Source organism: Herpailurus yagouaroundi, unplaced genomic scaffold (genome assembly GCF_014898765.1).
Source record: "Herpailurus yagouaroundi ecotype Mexico unplaced genomic scaffold, PumYag 198, whole genome shotgun sequence".
In the NCBI taxonomy this organism is placed as follows: Eukaryota; Metazoa; Chordata; class Mammalia; order Carnivora; family Felidae; genus Herpailurus; species Herpailurus yagouaroundi.
Window position 1 is genome coordinate 21,524,236 of NW_024412429.1, and position 23,468 is coordinate 21,547,703.

The window sequence follows — 23,468 nt, forward strand, 5'->3', positions numbered from 1 at the left end:
GGCTAATTTTAATATTTCACTTTTTTAACATTTAATTTTTATGGAAAGGTATATAACTTAATTTGTAATATATTTAAATCATTCTCTAAGCCATATCAAAACTGTAGTTCTCAGGTAGCTACAATCTGGACCTAGATACCTATACTAATAATATCTGCCACTCAGTCTCTGGGCCACTAGAATGCAGGCCTTTGGTATATCAGGAGGTCCTGTAAATGAGCAACATGTCTCTGGAAATACTCTTGGAAATTCAGAAAGAAAGTTTATTCTGTGGGCATCAGGCTAGATCTCTCCAACTACCCACTTCATATAAGAATGAGCCTCAATGGTCCTTCTACTAAGACCCTTGCTTTTCTTCTTTCTTTCTTTCTTTCTTTCAGACAGGAAGTAAGGTTTATTGGTGGGCATGAATAGGGAAGGGCAGTGCCGAGGTTTTCATGAGTGCAGAACCTGCCATTTGTCCAAGGGGCCATCATTAGGGATGTATTTGATCCCACAGCCATCTGGGATAAGCCACTTTTCAGCCACCATGTCTTCAAATTCGTCTACATTAAACTTAGTAAAGCCCCACTTCTTGGAAATATGGATCTTCTAGCAGCCAGGGAACTGGCCCTACGTAGAGCCTGAGTCACATGCTCCTTGTTCTGCAAGTTGGTACAGATGGTCATGATGCTTGGCCAATGTGGACCCTGATCACTGTGCCCTATGGCTTTCCAAAGGCACCCTGCATACCTGTCTGGAGCCTAGATTGGAGATAGCATGAGGTCAAACATCAATGTCCATTGGAAAGAGCCATCTCCAAGGTTCCTTAGGGCAACCCATACATTCAACAGGCTGCATACACTACCAAGGAGGCTATTGTTTGCAGCCATTGCACACCAGGCTCCCATGAGGAAAGATTACAGTCGACTTAATTGGCTGCAGAAGACCCTTGATTTTCTGTGGCTTTCTAGCTCTCTACAGGGTTAGTGGCTATCCCTGAGGGTTCAGCTGGCTGGCTTGGGGAGCTGAGGCCTTCAGTCTTTCTTCTTCCTCCCCATCTCTACCAGATATATTCCCACAGTTCTTGGTATCAGCTTCCACCATCCTTCCAACTAAGAACCTGGCAACCTCCACTTGACCCAAGAAGACCTCTTCCCCCAAAGGGCTGTGGACAACACTTATCTCATAGAGCTGTGACGCCTGGGCAGGGCTTCCAGGTTGTCACATACTCATTGATCTGGTCTCCTGTTCCCTTCCCAAGAGGAAAGAAAGAAGCAAGCAGCCTTACTGTCTTAGGCTTCCCCCATCTCACCTCAGTCCATGGTCTGGTCCTGCTTTGTTCATTTCTGTCTTGGAGGATGATTTATAAGGCAGCACAGCTGCAGCCCCATCACTGATACAAATGGCAGGGATCTATTTTATATATGGGAATTATTGTTTAAATTATGCTGTGTGTTTTGAAGCTATTTTATTACTCTTGATATTTCCTTAATGTTTTCGGAATTGAAGTGGAAAAGTATGCATGATTAAGCATGTTAATCCACCAATGGAATTATGGACCACCAAACAGTTCATCGTTTCTTCTAGTTAATGTGCTGGAATCTTAGGAAAAGAAAACAGACACACAAAGTTTTTGGCCAGTGACTGAATGTGCCATTCAAACTACAGTGATGCCAAGAAAGGTTTGCTTTTGCCTTGGTTCATTGACAGGAAATTATTGGAACATGCATGAGCAATTTTTAGTTTTATATTATCTTTTCTTTTGTGATGTTGTATCAACTTTCTCCAGCCAAGTGCCCCAATTCCAGGCAATACCAATGGAAGATACGTGCAAAGATGTGCCGTATTTTAAATCACCAAAAAGATTTGTAACTAAGTATTAGAGGAAACTTCTATAAAAAGTCAGTCAGTTTTATGCTTAAACATTGAGGTACAATATCGTATCCTTTTCTTTTATTTTACCCTACTATTTTACTTATTCTTTATCTTTTCATCTCCTCCCCTCCTAGTTTTCAATACCTGGAATGTTTTGCTGTTAATGTGGTTGTGTAAGGTAACTTTTATTCTAAAATATACTGCTGGCCACCATCATGATGAAGTATCCCAAAAGTGAATCTTCCTCACTGAATTCTACTCCTGAAACCAATATTGCACTACATGTTAACTAAAATTTAAATTAAAAAAATAAATAAGTCAGAAATTGATGGAACTATAAAGAGAAATAGAAAAAAATTACAATGCTTCAAAATATCCTCCTAAAAATTGAGAATTACATCTTTCTTCATGAAGTTGACTTGTTTTGCTTTCTTTAGAAATACCAATGATATGAAAAATGTTTTAAAATAAATTTCTTAGTATTAAAAAAGTGAAATTTCCTGTTGCACAGAGACAGATTATTTTTGGCAGAATCAGCAAAAATTTTGGTTACACTAATCACATTTTTCTGCACAACAAAATCAGAAGCAATATTTTTGGATCCCTGTCGATTGTGCCTCCATTTACACTGGCAGCAACAATTGACAAAAGTTACCATCGTAGTACTTCTCAGAAGCAATGGCCAGAGTACAGGGAATCACTGATTTTATATAAGGGCCACTCTCAGAATCAAGGGAGAGGGTTAAAAAGTATCTTTCAGAAACTGAATCTAACAAAAAGAAAATAAAATAGATTCTGGTCTCCTGTGGAATTCTTTGCAGAAAAAATCATATTCTAATAGATATTTCATCAAAAATATTGCTGATGAGAACACAGTGTTTTGTAAACGCTGTATGTTCCAACCTCCATCGAAAATGCAATAAACACAAGGAAAGCTAGATTTGATTATTTTTTAAAAAATGTTTAAAGTTTATTTATTTATTTTGAGAGAGAGAGAGAGAGCAGGGGAGGGGCAGAAAGAGAGGGAGAGAGAGAATCCCAAGCAGGCTCCATACTGTCAGCACAAGCCTGATGCAGGGCTGGAACTCATGAACCATGAGATCATGACCTGAGCTGAAACCAAGTGGCTCAACTGGCTGAGCCACACAAGATCAGCTTAAAAGTTGACAATTTTAAACTTTATTATCATTACGTAACATTGCACTCATAAAGCCATTTGCTTAAAATGTTAAAAAGACGGGAAATGGCTTTTTTAAAAACCTGCTAAGTGTTTCTTGGAATCATTCAAGAAAATTTCTGAATCATTTGAGCACCAGAGTATCCTGGTCACCAGTACTTAAGATCAAATTTATTTTACTGTCTTTCTTGGTCAAATAAGAACTTTTCGTAGTGAGATCATGCTCCTCAAAAGCTGCCTTATGTTCCCTTTAGAAAGACAAGAACTTAGCAGAGGGGATAAACATCAATAAAGGATGTTGTAACTGATGAGGAAGAAAGCTCTTTTGTTTGAGAAAAGAGTAATTTTGGGAGTTTGCACCCAAAAGGAAATGGAAAAGATAAATAAAGAGGAATGAGAAAGGAGGAGGAAGAGTAATGAAATCTCCAGATGAGATAATTATCCATTATACTTATTTTTTCTCATGCTATTATGTGAACCTATCCTCTTGCTCATTTCCAAAAATCACTAGTGAAGTCTACCAGGGTCATGATCACTTTATTTGAGAGTGTGTTGGGGAGTGGGTAGGTGTACTTTAAACTTGAAGAATGGACTGGATTTCATATCTTGGCCATTGTGGTATGTAACAGAGGTATCGAAAAATAAAAGAAAAAGAAGGAAAGAAAGAAAAGGGATGGAAGGAAAAAAGAAAAAAATATCTCGTTGAAAATACAAAAATATTCTGAGAAATCTTGGCGTGTGACTTCTATAGGTTGAGAAATTGGGAGAGGGTGCAGTACCAATGCTATTTAGATCCAACATACAAGTGGTCCCAACTGATACCTTACTGGCACTAGGAAGAGATGCTCCTTATGAAGTTGGGGCACTTTCCAAAACTCCCCTCGAGCCTCATTACTATCCAATGTCTTTTATGCTGATGCTAAGAAACTCTGCCTTGCCTCCCTGATTTGATCTTTGACAGTTGACCAAAGTTAGCTGTACAATTGGCGGGAAAGATAACAACCTTGCTTTCATCACACAGAAGGAATTGGATCAAATGTTAGGGCTTAGATTGGATGCACCAGGGACTCTCCTCCAATGATGATGATGGTGGTGATGATGATGATGATGATAGATGGTTCACTGCACAGAATTCCATCTAGAACTGTCCTGGTTACCCGCCTGATTTTGCCATTCTTCTTCTATCACTTGGACCAGACACTGAAATCAGTGCCATGTGATCAAAGACCTGATTTAATGTCTTGACAATTCTGTACTTTGGGGTGAAGAATACTGCAGTCCAGGGTTTTCTAAAATGGAAAGGATCTACTCATACTGCTACAGTCCAACCGCCAAATTAAGGCTCCTGATAATACACCTACCTTAACTCATACCTGACAGCTGCTTCTCTTGGGACCCTGAGTATTGGAACATACATCTGTAATTGCTGGGGCCAGCTTTAGCAGGCTACGATTCTCCCCACCATGTCCCTTGCCTTTGAGCTGAGTATTCTAGAGTCAAACTAGCCTTATTCCATAACATCATCTCCATTTCCCAAAAGAAACTGCGACTCAGAGCTGTTAAGATGCTGCTCAAGGTCATCTAGCTAAACTGGGTTCTCAGAAACAGCTTTGTCTGTTTCTGAATCTAGACCATCTGTTCTCTCCATATTTTCACCCAGCCTCCCATTATTTGTATTTTGAATCATTCCATGAAGGATTTGAGGTTTTAAAATTAATAACTGAATTCTGGTTTATAAATCAGCACCCTGTACAATTGGATAGAATGAATAAATTCCAGTGCAATTTCTCCTTATGATAAACTAGCCTTCAGTGCCACAGATCCAGCAATTGGACCAATGGTGAATTTGCTAGAATGACACTCCATAAAGCCACCTGAAACACCCCCCGATCTTTTGCAGGTATTGGAACTACAATGGAAACATTTTGGTCTCCATGAGTGTCCACAACACTGTGGATAATGTCACTTAAGAGCCTATTTAGCAGAGACTTGAGATCCAGTTGTGATTATCTTCAGCTCTCAACAAGTCACCTTAACAGCAAATTGAGTTCAATGCTTAAACCTTATCTTTAAACTCAGAATAGCTGCAGCAGGGAGTAGAATGAGTCAGTCCTTCTAACACATTCTCCCCTTAACCTATCACATTGTGGCACCACCCACCTGCTCACAAAGAGACTCCCCCATAATTCTCCTCAGTTCTTTCAGCCGGATCTTGATTTTGGAAGCACGATGGGTATTTGATGTGCTTCACTGAATCATTTGGCCCCACTTCCTATTTTCAAAGTGATTCCCACTGGATCTCCTTTAAATAGAACTTTGAAGCTTTCTTCCTTCTTGGTGGGCCTGTTTTATTGGCTCTCTACCCAAAGAGTTATCTCTAGCAATCTAATATCAGGAGTGCTCTTAACATTCTGTTAGCTCTCTCAGTATCCAGGCCTCAAAAGTCAATTTTTCAACTTCACTAAAAGGAAATGAGGTTTTTCTCAAAGTGGCAAGACATTTCTTTCCTTGGCCTGCTCTTTGGTAGCACAGTGGTTAAGAACAAAATCTCTGGATTCACAGCTAAGTATAAATGCCAGCACCAGAATTTACCAGCTGTGTGGTCTTGGGCATGTGCCTTAATGTGTCTAAATCTCAGTTTCCATTTCTATCGAATAAGGCTAACTATCTGCCTTCATATACATTGAAAAAATGGATATAAGGCACTTAGAATAGTCGTAAATAAGTACTTAGAAAATATGAGCTGTTGTTCATTAAAATAATTGTCTTAAATTAAAAAGTAATGAATAGCCCTAAAAAATGAGAAAAAAATGCAAATCATTGCTTGTGAGGTGGAGTTGAGGAAAGCATTTGTATATCTAATGGATTTGTGTCCACGGATTAGCGTTCTACTTACAGTTTAACAGTTCTCCTTTCAACTTTTCCCCTATATGATTAATGTATTTGGCAGAGGACTGACAGAGTAATCTCTCTAAAACCTGCCACTAATCTGGTTACATTCTGTTCAAAAGATTTCAATGGATTGTCATTGTCAAATAATTCAAACACACACTCTTTTATCTTGACACCCTCCCTCCCTACTGAAAGGGCCTCAAAATGTTAACTATGAAGAATCTATCAGAAGGCTTGGGGTAATTGTCACACATTAAGTCTTGCTTTGCCTTCTTTCCCTTGAATATTATTGCCCAACATAACTACAACTCCCTCCGTGCTTCTGTGGGTAGGGACATCTCAGTGTCTCTTGCAAAATTCCCAATGTCCCATCTGCCTCTACTTACCCAATTTGTCAACCCTCCTTTTCCTTCACAAGCCCAGCTCAAATGTTAACCCATCTGTAATCCTTTGCCTAGTCTTCTCATTTAAGGGAGCTCTGTGGCTTTTTTAAACAACATTCTACTCTTGTGTATTTTATTACACTTTCCAGGGACTCGACGAGTTTCATATCACTTTCGAAATGCCAAGGATTTTAAATTTTGCCAAAGGCAGTGTTACCTGAGAAATGACCTATAAGGAACCTCATACCCCTCCAAGCTGAGGACTGACTGAGGCTCAAGTATGTGAAAGAAAGAGCATGGGGTTTGAAGTCTAGCAGAGTTTGAATCTCATCTCTGGGATTTAACAATTAGTTGGACATGGGCAATTACTTAACCTCTATGAGAATCGGTTTCCTCTAATAGGACTGCTAATGACCACTTTTGAGTTTTTGTTCTGCAGACTTGAGATAATATATAAAAATCTCAGTGCCTAGCAAAAAAAGTATGTGCTAAGAAAATGCCAAATGTAATTACTGTTTAGTTAACTGGCAAAACTATTGACTCTAGTGAGTCAATTATTCAAGCCTGGTCCATACATAAGCTTCATAAATTCATTTAGTTTTTCCAGGACTTAGGTGAGATGTGTCAGTCAAGGCTCAGCTCAACAGCTCAAGCTGAACAGCTCAGCTATGGCTGACTGCAAACCCAAGTGATGCCTTGCTTTGAGAGACCCAGTCAAATTCTCCCTGAAGAATATGAATCATTTTTATAAATATAACCACAAAGGAAGTTATTTTGGCTCAGTATTATATCCACATTTCTCTTTGAGAAAACAGTACCACTGGAAAATGAACTAATCTTACATTAAAAAAAATTTTTTTTTAACATTTATTCATTTTTGAGAGACAGAGCGTGAGTGTGGGAGGGACAAAGAGAGAGGGGGAGACAGAATCCAAAGCAGGCTCTAGGCTTTGAGCTGTCAGCACAGAGTCTAAGGCGGGGCTTGAACTCACAGACCTCGAGATCATGAGCTGAGCCAAAGTTGGGCACTCAACTGACTGAGCCACCCAGGTGCCCCAAACTGATCCTACATTTTAAAATTTAGGTATCAGGGGCACCTGGGTGGCTTGGTCGGTTAAGTGTCCGACTTCGGCTCAGGTCATAATCTCACGGTCCGCGGGTTTGAGCCCTGCGTTGGGCTCTGTGCTGACAGCTAGGAGCCTGGAGCCTGTTTCAGATTCTGTGTCTCCCTCTCTCTCTCTGCCCCTCCCCTGTTCATGCTCTGTCTCTCTCTGTCTCAAAAATAAATAAACGTTAAAAAAAAAGTTTAAAAAAAAATAAATAAAATTTAGGTATCAGTTGTATTACAACCCCATGTTGTAACAGAAACATGAGGTCCATCCATGGGAGTGTGTTTGTCCAACACCTCAAACCCAGTTAATGACCGAACTAGGTCAGGTTGTCTGACTCCCAGCATACTCAATAGGTATTAATTTTATTTCCCTTTGCTTTTCTTTTCACCTATTCCAAGCCAAACTTCTATTAATTACAACAGCTCCAAGCTTATTTCATTTGGGAACTTGTTTTGATTTTGAACAGAAGAAGAAGGGGTCCAAAATGATGGCAATAGAATCCTTTTCCTCATGGTAAAAATTGTGTATTGTTCATGCAATGAAATCAATTTGGCTAAAGAATTCAAACTTTAAAAGAAAATCTCTTCACAGTGGGTAAGAAACAGGCATTGCTTTTCTGAGTGTCAAGAAAATTGAAGTGCAAATAGATGAAAGCTATGTCTAAAAGATATCAAAACCTTTTTCATTTCGCATCTGGATGTTTTTGACATTATGTAGAGTCAAAGTAAATTTCTGCAAGTCTTAGAAAATCAGAGTAGAAGAATAAAGAACGAAATCCAGATTTTGTAGGTCCCCCTTTCATCATGCTTCATTCATTTGCAGCAACGCTTCTGTGCTCCTCATTGTTTCTAAAATGTATCTATGCTTTTTTTTCAAAAATCACAGTTGCTTTTGAAAATGTTTCTCCTTCTTTTTAAAGTAAATGAATTACTTCACAATTCATTGACTGAAAAATTAATTCTTTTTTGAGACAAACTAAGAAATCATGTTAGATTAAAATTCCTCATTGATGAGTATCCCAGGATGCTATTTATCAAGTACCCATATACTTGTTTAAAAAAAAAAGTAATATTGCATAATTGGTGTTTCGTGCAGTTTTTTGATGAATTGGCATTTTGAGTAGGCACAATTCAGACATATATTTAAAAGCCATAAGTAGGGTAACCTAACCCATGTGTTTCTCTGAAAAAAGGAAATCCTTTTCTTTAATGTTTTACAAGTCAAGATTAGGAGAACTTGAAGAAATACAATCTTTATTTTTGATGGAGAGAGACCTCAGCCATTCCACACCTCAGGAGACCAATTCTTTCACTTTTTCTTCAAAGTTTACACCAAAGAAAACCAGAAGTTACTGTAGATATGGTTGAATTATTCTCTAGGTCTATAAAGATTCAAAACCTAGTTAGGTTAAAGTTTTGTATACAGATACAATGTCTTCAGTAGTTGACAGCCAGTCAAGGAAAGCCTTCCATTGATTGCAGGGGAGAGAGCCTGTAGCTGATACTTTGTTACCATTAGGCATCCATTTCCCTTTACTTCTTACCATCAGAACCCATTTATTGCTGTGATATTGTCTCCTGATCAAGAAAGAGGAAAGGAAAGGAGAGGAAAGGAGACGAAAAGAGAGGAAAGGAAAGGAAGAAAGAAAGGAAGAAAAGAAGAAAGAAATTCCCAGTCTTCCTTGCAGGCAGGCACGGCCAGTGACATTCTTCTAGCTTATGAAATGTAAGCAAAGTTACTATGTGTGGCTTCTCAGAAAGCTCTTTAAAAGCAGGTTGAACACAAATAATCCAGTGAAGAAATGGGCAGAAAACATGAATAGACACTTCTCGAAAGAAGACATCTGGATGGCCAACAGGCACATGAAAAGATGCTCAACATCGCTGCTCATCAGGGAAATACAAATCAAAACCACACTCAGATATCACCTCACACCAGTCAGAGTGGCCAAAATGAACAAATCAGGAGACTATAAATGCTGAAGAGGATGTGGAGAAACGGGAACCCTCTTGCACTGTTGGTAGGAATACAAACTGGTGCAGCCACTCTGGAAAACAGTGTGGAGGTTCCTCAGAAAATTAAAAATAGACCTACCCTATGACCCAGCAATAGCACTGCTAGGAATTTACCCAAGGGATACAGGAGTACTGACACATAGGGGCACTTGTACCCCAATGTTTATAGCAGCACTCTCAACAATAGCTAAATTGTGGAAAAAGCCTAAATGTCCATCAACTGATGAATGGATAAAGAAATTGTGGTTTATATACACAGTGGAGTACTATGTGGCAATGAGAAAGAATGAAGTATGGTCCTTTGTAGCAACGTGGATGGAACTGGAGAGTGTTATGCTAAGTGAAATAAGCCATACAGAGAAAGACAGATACCATATGTTTTCACTCTTATGTGGATCCTGAGAAACTTAACAGAAACCCATGGGGAAGGGGAAGGGAAAAAAAAAGAGGTTAGAGTGGGAGAAAGCCAAAGCATAAGAAACTCTTAAAAACTGAGAACAAACTGAGGGTTGATGGGGGGTGGGAGGGAGGGTTGGGTAGGTGATGGGCATTGAAGAGGGCATCTTTTGGGATGAGCACTGGGTGTTTTATGGAAACTAATTTGACAATAAATTTCATATATTGATAAATAAATAGATAAATAAATAAATAAATAAATAAATAAATAAAATAAAAGCAGGTGAACAAATGCCACTGACTCCTTGCTCTTAATATTCTTACTGCGTGAAAAAAAATAAGCAGAAACAAAAAACATTCTTCCTTCATGGAACACTGATGTGATGCAAGAGATGTCGCAGCCACTTTTTTTTTTTTTTTTACCCTAAAAAGACATTCATGAAGAATCGAATTGCAGGCTGAGCAAAAAGAAAAAGCCAGGGTCTCTAATGGCATCATGGAATTAATTCACCAGTCCTGGACTTCCTATTTCATTGTTTCCTATTTAGGAGACAAACAAAAACAAAAAAACAATTTAAAGAGCTCTAATTGGATAAGTCACAATAAATTGACTTAAAATAAATTTCTCCTTATTTGTGCTTTGACGAGTAAGGTTGAAAATTAACATCGTTTCTTCTTTGTGGAGTCATTTTGTAATAGAACAGACATTTTATCAGCAGCATAAAGATTGATCATTCTTCACCATTCAAGATCTTGATCGTTGTCATTGATCCTTCTCATCTTGAAAGTGTCAATAACGCAAATTATTATAAAACTGCTTAACCCATATCAGATTCAGCAACAAGACAGATTGAATCAGCAAGGAAACTGGGAGGACATATTTTACATGTACCGAAAGCACTCTCTCTTCACTATTTTGCCCACCACTACTTCTACTCCACTATTATTATTAACATGATATTAACAGTGCTTAGAAACACTGGAAGACACTGAAATGGTAAGCATGAAAGTTCTCACTTCAGAGATGAATGACCCAACCAGCTTTTCCAACTTAACATCTTAGTAATCATGGAACCTTTTAAAGTAGATATTTTGAAAAAAAAATGTATAATTTGTGTGATAAAATGCATCAATCTCAAATTTTCAGTTTGATGACTTTTGTCAGTTTTATTCACCCATTTACTATCAATTCTTAATTTTAGCAATACTAGTGCTATCTTATTATATAGTTCAAAATTGCCTAATAATGAAGTTGAAAATCTTTTCATTTATGTATCTTTGGTTTTGAAATTTTTTCAAATCTTTTGTTATTTTTTTTTACAGAGTTGTTTTATTTGTCTTCTTACTGAGCAGTGAGAATTCTTTCTATATTCTGAATAAAAGGCATTTAGGGAATGTGTGTCTTGTACATATTTTCTCCCAGACTCTGGTTTTCCTTTCCATTATTGTAACAGTTTCCCAAAGAGTCAAATTTTTAAATTTGGTAAAATCCAATTTATTAAGTTTTTATTCTTGCTTTTTGGTTTTAGGTCCTATTAAAAAAAATCTTTGCCCAATCTAAGGTCACTAAGGGAAAAAAATTTTTCCCTATGTTTTCTTCTAGATGTATTGTAGGTTGAGTTCTAACTTAGGTCTATGATCAATTTTGTGTTAAATTTTGTAGATGGTGTGAGTTTAGAACCAAGAGCCAAGGCTTAATCTCTGTTTCTCTCACTTTACTTATATATATTACATAATATATATACATACACATACAGTAAAAAACCTTGTCTTGTGAGCATAATTTGTTCTGGAAACAGGTTTGTAATCCAAATCACTTGTATATCAAAGTGAATTTCCCCATAAGAAATAATGGAAACTCAGATGCTTCGTTCCACAACCCAAAGATATTCATATAAAAATGACTACAAAACTGTAATATAATACAAAATAAAATACAATGTCCATTTTTTTGTGTGAAATAGAAATACATTGATTCTAGTATGTTGATTGTGTATCCTGCAAATTGGTTAAACTCACGTAGCTCTCTTTTCTGTAGCTCTCTTTTTCTCTAATATTTTGTAGATATAAAATTTTCTTTATAAAAAAATAAATAATAAATAAATAAATAAAATTTTCTTTATAACTTACCATGTTGCTCATAAATAAAAACATTAATTCTTTCTTTAGAGTCTGTATGTGTTTTTCCTTTGCTTCTTTAATCACATTGGCTAGGACATATAATACAATGTTGAATAGAAATTTTAGGAGTGGACATTTTGACCTCATTCCCTGACTTATGGGGAGAAACATTCAAATTTTCACCATGAAGTATGATGTTATCTTTAGGTTTTTGTTAGGTGTCTTTTGTCAAGTTGAAGAAGCCTCATTCTCTTCCTAGATTTGCTGAGAGACTTTTCTCTGAATGGGTGTTGAATTTTGTCAAATGATTTTTCTGCATCTATTGAGATAGTCATATGGTTTCCATTTTTTAAGCTGTTAACATGGTGAATTACAACAATTGATTTTCAAATGTTGAACTAATCTTGTATTACTGGGCTAAATCCCATTTGGTGGTGATTAATCCTCTTTATATACATATATTGCTGAATTCAGCTTGCTAAGCATTTGTAAAGAATTTTTTTGCATCTATGTTATGAGAAATAATGATAAGTAGTTCCCTTTTCATTGTGTTATCTTTGGCTTTGGTATTAGGGTAATGTTAGCTTCATAGAGTGATTTGGGAAAAGTCTTCCATTTTCAAGAAGAGATGGTATCATGTAGTATAGCATAGGTATAATATAGTATAGAATTGATATTATTTCTCCTTTATATGTTTGTTAAGATTCACTAGTAACTTTTGTGATTTGTACCTTCCAGGAAATTTGTCTATTTCAAATAAGTTGAAAATTTATTGCCATAAACTTGCCCATTTTATTCCTTTGTTATCCTTTTAATGTTTGCATCATCTGTAGTGATATCTTTTGCCTGAGTCCTGTTATTAATAATTATATCTTCCCTTTTTACCTCAACAGTCAAACTGTAGATTTTTCAATTTTACTGATCTTTCAAACAACTAGAATTTTGATTCACTAATATTCTTTTTTTTTTAATGTATATATTTATTTTTGAGAGAGACAGAGAGACAGAGCGCCATTGGGGGAGGGGCAGATAGAGAGAGAGACAGAATCTGAAGCAGGCTCCAGGCTCGGAGCAGTCAGCACAGAGCCCAGAGCCTGATGCGGGGCGGGAACTCACGAACCTTGAGATCATGACCAGAGCCACCGTCAGGATGCTCAACCGACTGAGCCACCCAGGCGCCCCCGATTCACTGATATTCTATGTTGTTTTTATACTTTTTTTCATTGAATACTTCTCATATTTATTATTTCCTCCTTTTTGTTTACTTTGAAATTAATTTTCTCTTTTTTATAGGTTTCTGGGTATAAATTTATGTCAATGATTTTGAAATCTTACAAATATAAACATTTATTGCTATGAATTTTCATTTAACCACTATTTTAACTGCATCTCATAAGTTTCATTATGTGGCATTTTAATTTTCATGTAGTCCAAAGTATCTCCCATTTCTTCCATGCAAACTTTTTCTTTTACCCATGTTTTATTTAGGAAAGTGATTTTTAATTTGCAAATATCTGGGGAGTTTCCAGGTGTGTTTCTGAGGTTGATTTTTTTAAATTTAATTATATTGTAGTCAAAGAACATACTTTTTAAGGTTCCAAATATTTTAAATTTCTTGGGACTTGTTTTATGTTCTAGAAAATAGTCTAACTTGGAAAGTGTTTCATGTGCACTTGAAAAGAACGTGCATTCTGTTGTTCTGGGTGAAGTATTCTCTAAATGTCAATTTGATTAAATGTTGATAGTGTCATTCAGGACTAGTGTAGTCTTATTGATTTTCTTTCTTTTACTTCTATTAATTATTGAATGTAAGGGGTTAGTAGACCCAAATATAATCATGGATTTGTCTTTATTGTCTATTCTATTCATTTTTGTTTCCTACACTTTGAAGCTTGATACTAAGTGTATATACATTTAAGCTTGATAGGTCTTGATAACTTAATATCTTTATTAGTATGAAATGAACTTCTTTATCCCTGGTAATGTTCCTTGTTTCAAGGTCTACTTTGTTTGATAGTAACATAAACACTCTAGCTTTCTTTTGATCAGTAATTTATGGGATATAATTTTCCATCTTTTTACCATTAAATTACCTGTTTCAATATAGTTAAACTGGACTTTTTAAGGTAGCATATAATTGGGTCTTGCTTTTGTATCAACTTGACAATCTCTGCCTCTTAATTATACCATTAACTTTTAATGCAATTGATAGACTAGAGCTTAAAATTACCCTCTGGCTATTTTCTATGTATTCTTCCTAATCTTTGTTTCTCTTTTACTATTTTCCTGCCATTTGGGTATTAATTGAGTGTTTTTTCCTATCTGCATTGTTCGCTTATTAACTAAAACTCTTTTGGCTTTTTTATGGTAATTCTATAATATCTACATTCAAATAATGTTGTACAAGTTCAAGTTCATATATAGTATAAGAACTTTACAACAGTGTAGTTCCATTTTTCTGCTTCTGGCTTTTGTGCTATTTTGTCATGAGTTTACTTTTACATATGTTGTGTACTCCAAAATATAGTTATTTTTGCTTCTGAAAGTCTATTATCTTTTAAATTTCTTCAAAATATATGTTTACTTCTTCAACTGCTTTTCATTCCTTTGTGTAGATCGAACTTCTGGTAATATTTTCCTTCCTCCTGAAAGATTTACTTTAAGACTTTTTGCAGTGAGGGTCTGTAGCAATAGATTCTCTTAGCCTTTTTATGTCTGAAAAAGTCTTTGTTTTTATTTTATTTTAAAAATATATGTTGGCTGGATATAGAATCCTACACTGATTTCCTTTTCCCTTTCAGTACTTTAAAGCTGTTGCATTATTTTCTTCTGGCTTGAGTGGATTCTGACGACAAGTCTGCTGGCATTCCTCTATACTTCACATTGTTTGTTTGTTTGTTTGTTTGTTTTTTCTTGCCTGGCTTATTTTAACATTTTCTCTTTAGCTCTGACTTAAGCAATTTTGTTACGCTGTATCCTATGGCATTTTCTTCATTTTTATTCTGCTTGGGGTAAATTGGGGGCTAATCTGGACCACTACTGGGACAATAACTCCTTTTTAAAATTTAAAATTTTTAAAATTTTTTTTAATTTTTAAAATATTTTTATTTATTTTTGAGAGAGAGAGACAGACTGCAAGCAGGGGAGGAACAGAGAGAGAGGGAGACAGAATCTGAAGCAGGCTTCAGGCTCTGAGCCGTCAGCACAGAGCCCGACGTGGGGCTCGAACCCACGAACCATGAGATCATGACCTGAGCTGATGTCAGATGCTGAGCAGACTGAGCCACCCAGGTGCCCATGAGACAATAACTCCTTAAGAAATCTACTCAGTGCTGTGTGTTTGAAGACATTTTTCCACTCTGGCTGTGGGAAACAGCAACTCTCCCTCACCCTATCTGTCCCTCATCCTATGTGAGCTCTAGGGATTGTTCTGCTGCTCTTTTCTATGACTTTTTTCTCCCTTGACTCCTGTAGTCTCTTACATGCAAACCAAGATCAGAATTCTACCAAACCTCTACTAAAAAGAGGACCCTTTTGCAGACCTGCCTCACAGTCTGGCTTCCTTGGGTTGTCAGACTCAGCTTTTTTTTTTTCTTCAGTGAGACCACTGGGTTCTAGGCACATTTGAAAAAATATAGGTTAAAGTTTACCTTTGTCACTTTCCTAATTTATTTTTCCATTTCTCTGACATTTCCAAGTCCTTCTTTGAAGAGGGTGGGCTTTGGAGTCAGACTCCCTATGTCCAAATCCTGACTGCTCCTCACAGAGGTGTGGCCAGGGCAAGTTACTTAATCACTTTGAGCCTCAGTCTCCATTTGTAAAGTAGAAATAATTATAGGTACTGTTATAAGGCAATGTTAGGATTGAATAACATAACCCATGTAAAGAATTTAGGAACATACCTAGTATAAGTGTTACAATGGTATTAAGTGTTAGTATTAATGCTCGTGTGGTATGTAACTGATGAACCCCTTGGCAATTTTAGAAGACACTTTTACACTTTTAAAGGATGTTTATTAATACAGATAAAACTCAGGTTGGTCTATTATATGCCTCTTTTTCCTTTGTACTATTCCACTTTCAAGCATCATGAATAGGGACTCTTACATGGCAGTTCAATCCTTCCGGAACATTTATTCCTGTGTGTCACTGTGCGGGGGTGGTCTTCAAGACCACCCTCAGATTTGATGATTTGCTAGGAGGACCAATAGTCCTACTTGTGGCTGTCACTTATTATAGTGAAAGGATACATTAAAAAATCAGCACAGGGAAGAGACAGACAGGCAAAGTCCAGATGAAACTAGGTGTAAGCTTCCATCGCTGGAATCACACAGGATACTCTTAGTCACCCCCTCTCCACCCCCCGCCCCCTCTTTGAAACTGACAACATGTTGTCTACCAGGGAAGCTTGTTAGAAGAGACTCAGTGCTCCAAGTTTTCATTGGAGTCTGGTAACATAGGTACTCTCTATCTACCGTGTACCAAAATTCCAAATTCCTGAAGGAAAGCAGGCATTCAACATAAATCATTGCTTGCACAAATAGTTTCAGTGAGGCACTGTTTTCACAGTAGGGAGAATTTTATATCAGTATAGAGAACTATTTACCAGTCAAGTTACCAAATACCAGTCAAAGTTTGACCTTGCAAGCAGACCTTTCTAAGAATAGCAATATCAGACTTACTATATTAATTCTTTTCTGCATTGTCACCTTCTCCAAGCTCGTAAGCCAACATTTTAAGGCTTCCTGCCTTGCCAAAGATCCTCCAAAGTTCCCAACACCTGCAGTGCCAGCAAGTTTCCTAAAGCAAGCAGTCAAAAGGGAGGGGCAGATGAAGTATCCAGGATTATCAACATTTTTTTCATTATAATTCCAACCTAGTACAACATGTTTATGAATCTTAAATTGCTGCAGATGTTTCTCTTCATGTGTCACTGTGTTAGAGGCAAACTTTTAAGAAAGATAGGGCTACTGCAATAGCATTACACTAGGTATTCAAAAAATACTTTTGGTTGGGCAACCTCTTCCTATCTCAATCATATCATCAGAACTTGTCTGTTTTTATAATTGCTATTAGAGGGGCACCTGGGTGGCTCAGTCAGTTGAGCATCCAACTTCAGCTCAGGTCATGATCTCGCAGTCCGTGAGTTCAAGCCCCGCATCGGGCTCTGTGCTGACAGTTCAGAGCCTGCAGCCTGTTTCAGATTCTGTGTCTCTCTCTCTCTGCTCACGCTCTGTCTCTGTCTCTGAGAAATGAATAAACCTTAAAAAAAAATTTATAATTGCTATTAGAAATAAAAAATGGTAGGGCGCCATTTTTTAGAGTGAGAGGTCCGATTCTTGATTTCGACCCAGGTCATCATCTTAGGGTTCATGACATGGAGCCCTGCATCGGGCTCTGTGCTGACAGTGAGGAGCCTGCCTGGGATTCTCTCTCCCTCTCTCTTTGCCCCTTCCTTGCTCATGCTGCTCTCTCTCAAAATAAATAAACTGAAAACATTTATTTTGAAAAGAAATAAAAAATGGTATTGTACTGATCAACTGAGGTTGAATATTTACGCAAAAAATAATACTTTCATTCATTTATTTGTGAATATCAACTACTTAGGAGATAAGTTTTTTCTTTGTCTATTGACATACAAAGAAGACAGATATTTACATGATACATATCTATAGGATTGCATCTTCATCATAATAACCCTGATAACAATACATCTTTTTCTGATCTCTAAGTGAAAACACTCTAAGGAGTCATTTCATGCATCACACGAACATCTATGGCTTAATGATGTGCTCTTTTGTCTGGTAACTGATTCCATGAAAATGTGTGTGTGTGTTTGTGTATATATATATATATATATATATATATATATTAACATGTATATAATATGTGTATTAACATGTGATACATACATATTAATATATGTATATACATACATATATATGTATATATATATATATATATATATATATATATATTCTTAGATACAGCTGGAATCATTATGATAGATTACCATGGGGCACCAACTTTGGCCTGGATGTAGAAATCCATAACAACTACAAACCTTATTTTTTAAAAAAATTTTTTTTTTTTCAACGTTTATTTATTTTTGGGACAGAGAGAGACAGAGCATGAACGGGGGAGGGGCAGAGAGAGAGGCAGACACAGAATCGGAAGCAGGCTTCAGGCTCTGAGCCATCAGCCCAGAGCCCGACGCGGGGCTCGAACTCACGGACTGCGAGATCGTGACCTGGCTGAAGTCGGACGCTTAACCGACTGCGCCACCCAGGCGCCCCTACAAACCTTATTTTTAAATTTCATATGTCTGGAAGTTTAAAACCTACATGTTTGAACAATTCATAGGTTAATTCAAAGGCCAAATAATCAATAATTCACATGTTTAAATAATTCATAAGTCAAAAATATACACACATGTACATGCAAGTTTTTTTTTTAATTGCTAAAAACATTAATTGATATAGTATTCTTATTCTGCTGCATTTGGAGACTACTTTCAGTAGTTTATATTTCAATTACTTCCTTCCTTCCACTTTAGTTTTTAAGCTTGCTGCTTTTTTAATGCATATCTGAAGGCTCTAAATTTTCCTCTCAATGCGATTTTAACTATTTCCCACCAGTTTCAATGTGTGGCATTTTCATGAAAGTTTGGTTTTGTCAGTTTTTATGTTTCTTATGATTTCTTCTTTCACCTATGAACTACTTAAACATCTGGATTTTTGGGGTGCCTAGGTGGCTCAGTTGGTTAAGCGTCTGACTTCAGCTCAGGTCATGATCTCATGGTCCGTGAGTTCAAGCCCCACATCGGGCTCTGTGCTGACAGCTCAGAGCCTGGAGCCTGCTTCAGATTCTGTGTCTCCCTCTCTCTCTGCCCCTCCTCTGCCAACAGTCTGTCTACCTCTCTCAAAAATAAACATTAAAAATTTTTTAAAAAATAAAATAAACATCTGGGTTTTAAATTTCTAGACATAAGCAGTTGTAAAATAACTTACTGGTTTCTAAGTGAATCTCTGGGTCACCTGGGTGGTTCAGTCGGTTAAGTGTCTAACTTCGACCCAGGTCATGACCCCAGGGTATGTGGGTTTGAGCCCCTGCATCGGGCTCTGTGCTGACAGCTTCTGATTCTGTGCCTCCCTCTCTATCTGCCCCTCCCCCACCTGTGTTCTGTCTCTCTGCCCCTTTAAAATGAATAAACATTAGAAAAAAATTTAATGAGTGACTCTCATTGTGATCAGAAAGCATTGTCCAAATTAGACTAATTCTCTGAAATTTACCACCTGCTTTCTTAAAATGTTTTTAACACTTATTTATTTTTTGAGAGAGACACACAGGGGTGAGTGGGGGAGGGGCAGAGAGAGAGGGAGACACAGAATCCGAAGCAGGCTCCAGCCTCTGAGCTGTCAGCACAGAGCCCAACACAGGGCTCGAATTCAGGAACTGCCAGATCATGACCTGAGCCGAAGTCAGACGTTTACCCGACTGAGCCACCCAGGCACTCCTGCCACCTGCTTTATATCTGAATAGGTGGTCAATTCCATCCCCAAATTGTACTTTTCAGAAATACTGACCTACTTGCTATGCCCTCAAAGTGCCAAGTTTTCCCACCTGGAATTCTCATTCCTTTGCTTGGAATCTAAGACCTCTTCCTGGATTCAGTCTTTTCTTTCTTTATTCCTAAAAAGCCTCCCTAAATCTTTCTAAGTTAAAAACCCCTTCCATCCCTTATCATTTGTGTTTACCATTTCTATAATATCCATCTCTCACATCAACTTTTCTTCTGCTGTGTTCTATCACTTGTATCAGGACCACCTGAACTGCTTTTGAACTATACAGGTTTGTGGTTTTATCCCAAACCTATTCAACTAGAATCTTGGAGAGTAAGGAAGCTTCAGTTTCATCAAATTGATGTGAAAGCTGATTTTGTGGATATTAAAGTTGATGAACCACTGAGGTTTATTATAAGCATTTGTTGTTTGTCTATCTTCCCCTAATGTTTGCTTTTTATAACTATGTCCCCAAACCTAAAACAGACTCATTATGTTGATAAATAAAAGAAACAACAAACGTAATATAAATTTTAAATAATAAACCAGGCAGCCGCCCATGTGGTATGATTTCAGGGAATGCTATTTTTTCAGGTTGGTGTTGAAGTCTGGGCAATTCTACCAGCTTTTAGTGCTCAGAGTAAAATGCTAACACTTCTATTGGATTTAACTGGTCAAACCAATTTAAATAATTCATTCATGACTTCATAGAGTCTCAGAATTATAAACAACCATTTAGTATAAACAGGTCAATCTGTGTCATTATACAGACATGTAATCTGAGAATGAAAAGTACATTTGCTTGCCTGAGATGTTTAGCAAGAAGATGGAACTAGATCTTTCACTATTTATTCATGAACGAAGGAGACGAATAATAAAGAAGCCTTGAGAAGAAAGGGAAAATAGTGTGAGGAAACACCAATATAAAATTTACCTGATTTTGATTTGTTAGGATGTTAAAGACAACCTGCAAAACTCAGATGAGAGTTTAAGGGGGAAAAAAAAAGCCCAAATGAAGCTAATATACCAAGGAGATCAAACATTGATACACAGAGTCAAAAATTAAGAACATTTAAGATAGAAATCATTTAGTTTCCTTTTTTCTGACTTTCACCTCCATGTTTAAGCAACCAATTGGGAATTACAATCAGAAGTATTGTCACACAGTTGGGATAGTAAATTATCAACCAGAAGAAGAGATAAAATTGAATACCACTCTTTCTTTGGTTTCAATTAATTTAGGTTTAATGTGGGTCTGAATTAATTTTACACAGCTCCAGTTAACAAGTATACTGCTTCAATGGAGCAATTTTACCTGGTTACATATTTTTATGTTTTAACTATTCTAGTTGCTATTTCTCTTTCCTCTAAAATGTTCCACCAGATGGCAGTAAATGCACCACCTATTCTTTTAAAAATGGAAACCACATGCTGAATTAAACCAAATTTATCTCCAAGTGTTTTGTAGAGTTAAAATTTCATTGAGGGGGGGTATGATGGCAGGAAAAAAATAGATTGAATATTTTATATGTTAAATGAAATATACAGTCACAAGGCCAATGTCAAAGAAAAAATTGGGGCACCTAAGTGGCTCAGTCAGTTGAGTGTCCGACTTCGGCTCAGGTCATGATCTCACAGTTCGTGGGTTCGAGCCCTGCGTTGGGCTCTGTGCTGACAGCTTGGAGCCTGGGGCCTGCTTCGAATTCTGTGTCTCCCTCTCTCTCTCTGCCCCTCCCCTGCTCATGCTCTGTCGCTGTCTCTCAAAAATAAATAAACGTTAAAAATTAAAAAAAAAAAGAAAAAATTTAAAAGTATCAAAATAGAAAGTATAAAACACTGATGTTTATTTAAAAAATCTATAAATTGAGCCAGTAAAAGTGAAAAGGCCAAATCAGTCACATGTTGAATACATTTTAGTGAAGTGTTGTCTTTTTATACTTGGTAAATTATGGGGTCTGAATTAATTTCACAGATTTCACTTGTGAATATTTTCATTTCTCCTTAGCCCAACCAAAATACTTCAGATAGATAATAGAAATCACCAAGTCTTCCAAAAACCAATGCAATTAACATATACTTTCAATCTCTTTTAATTGACCAAAATCAGTCAACAGAATTAAACTTCAATTCTACCCAGCATTACAGCAGCACATAAAAGAGCTTTCTTTGACCAATCTTAATCTGAGTCAACAGATTCCAGAATTGTCCAAGTGGACGAGTACAATCATAGATTGCTAATTAGCAGAAGAATAGCATTTAGAGCAATAGAGGGGATAGTGCAGTCTATTTACTTACATTGGTTGAAACACACCTGAGGCATTACTCTGGATCTGCAAGTTTACGGTAAATTGAAAAAGTAAAAAGCATTCAAAGAACACGGACCACAGTCTGTATATACTGAGTAAATGTGAATGTTAAATCCATGGAAAGGATGTAGAGTTACATAACTATCTGCAAATATATGAAGGACTATGGTCTAGAAAAGGATTAAGACCTTTTGGGTGACACCAGAAGATAGCAAAAAAACCAACAGGTGGAAAGAAAAATCTCCATGGGACAGAAATGAAAAAGAATGGAAACTCAGATGGGATTAAGATAGTAGGAGGAAGAAGGCTTTATCAGACCCAGAAATTGTCCCTAATGATCAATGGCTTTAACGCTGACAGAAGGATGGAATTTAAGATTTTGGAGTCCAGGGAGGAGTGGAGAGTTGGAACAGAAACCCATGCAGAAAGCAGAAACTTGGAAGGATATGCCCTAATAAAAAGGTGGTTGGAGAAAACTGCCTACCAATTCAGAGAGAAGTTTGTCTCTGCACTGGTGGAAGGAAACTTCCAGAGCTCAGGCTAACGAGACTTTCTACTGTAAGAGAGAATATTCTCCCAGCTGATGCTTCCCAGAAATGGGATTTACTGTCTCAGGAGTTGGTGAGATCCTAGCCATTTGTGTCATGGAAATGATCAAGAAAACACCGACTTGGACAGAATCCTAAAACTCTAGTCAGCATCTGGCAAAGAGGCTGTTTAGGTGGGATCCTTGAAACACATTCATAAATAACACATTTTAGTTTTTGTTAAATGACATATTCCATAATATACAGAAGTTTCTCAGACTACATTGAACCTATGCCATTGTCAGAGTCAAGCCTCACTTCTGAAGAGAAAGAAACAGGGGCACCTGGGTGGCTCAGTTGGTTAAGCATTGGCTTTGGCTCAGGTGATGATCTCATGGCCTGTGAGATCAAGCCTTGTGTTGGGCCCTGTACTGACAGTTCAGAGCCTGGAGCCTGTTTCAGATTCGGTGTCTCCCTCTCTCTCTGCCCCTCCCCTGCTTGTACTCTTACTTTCTCTCTCTCAAAAATAAATAAACATTAAAAAAAACAAATTTTAAAAAATTAAAAAAAAATAAAGAGAAGGAAACAAAGCCTCAAGTCAACTGGAACATTCGATTGCCTTCTCTTTTGAGCTGCAGGTGTTGCCCCTTGTAAAAGGAGGGTGAAGGAAAATGGCTTTTAGGAAGCCCATGTGCTTTTAACTAAAAAATTCTTTGAAATTATATTGAATAAATTATCCTCTTCAGCTATATTTATTTAATTTTAACAAACTTGTGAAAAGAATAATAGCTCCCAGGTATTGTGTAAGAACTAAGTATGTGCCATGAGACATACTATGTATTTTACTTTAATTTTTTCTCTTTTTATTTTTTTATTTATTTAATTTTTTTATGTTATACATTCTTTAGCAATTCTTTTTTTTATTGTTAAGTATAATTTATTGTCAAATTGGTTTCCATGCAACACCCAGTGCTCATCCCAACAGGTGCCCTTCTCAATGCCCATCACCCACTTTCCCCTCTCCCCCAGCCCCCGTCAATCCAGACTCTTAAATACTGTATTTTACTTTTAAAAAATTATCCTCAGAAAAACACTATGAGGAAGATTTTATTAAGTAGAT

The 23,468-nt window shown here is 37.0% G+C and overlaps 1 non-coding gene across 1 annotated transcript; it reads right to left on the minus strand.

Moving 5' to 3' along the window:
• Positions 1 to 790: 790 nt before the first annotated feature.
• On the minus strand, positions 791 to 924 carry LOC121013518 (small nucleolar RNA SNORA70). The gene has a single exon (XR_005782756.1). It is a non-coding gene; the product is annotated as a small nucleolar RNA SNORA70 (small nucleolar RNA).
• Positions 925 to 23,468: the final 22,544 nt, after the last annotated feature.